The sequence below is a fragment of the Hermetia illucens genome, chromosome 2 (assembly GCF_905115235.1).
Source record: "Hermetia illucens chromosome 2, iHerIll2.2.curated.20191125, whole genome shotgun sequence".
NCBI classification, from domain to species: Eukaryota; Metazoa; Arthropoda; class Insecta; order Diptera; family Stratiomyidae; genus Hermetia; species Hermetia illucens.
This window is the reverse complement of record NC_051850.1, coordinates 187,011,058-187,011,445: the sequence shown is the minus strand read 5'-3', so window position 1 is coordinate 187,011,445 and position 388 is coordinate 187,011,058.

The window sequence follows — 388 nt, the reverse complement described above, 5'->3', positions numbered from 1 at the left end:
TTCCGTGACGTCACACCAGCGACATGCGAGATCATGCCGGGAAAAGTTTTTCATATAAAAACTTATTTTCTCGCTGGCCGCATCAGAACTGGCGCTGCATACGCCAGTAGGCGGCAATTTCAAATTGGAAACAAAGTGAAAATTTACGGAAAATATCAACTAAAGTGGGAAAATGAGTCGATTAATACCAGAAACAATTGATTACGTAGAATAAATCGAAAGAGGATTCTTTTAATTCAAACAGGGGATATTGTTATGATTCATTTTCGCAACAATTAACGGGTAATACAGTGAAATCTTAATAGGGTAAAGTTGAAAGGAAGCAAAAGTATTTACTATATTGAATTTGAGAGTCCGCTGGAGCTTCATTTTCACTTTTAAAGGGTCT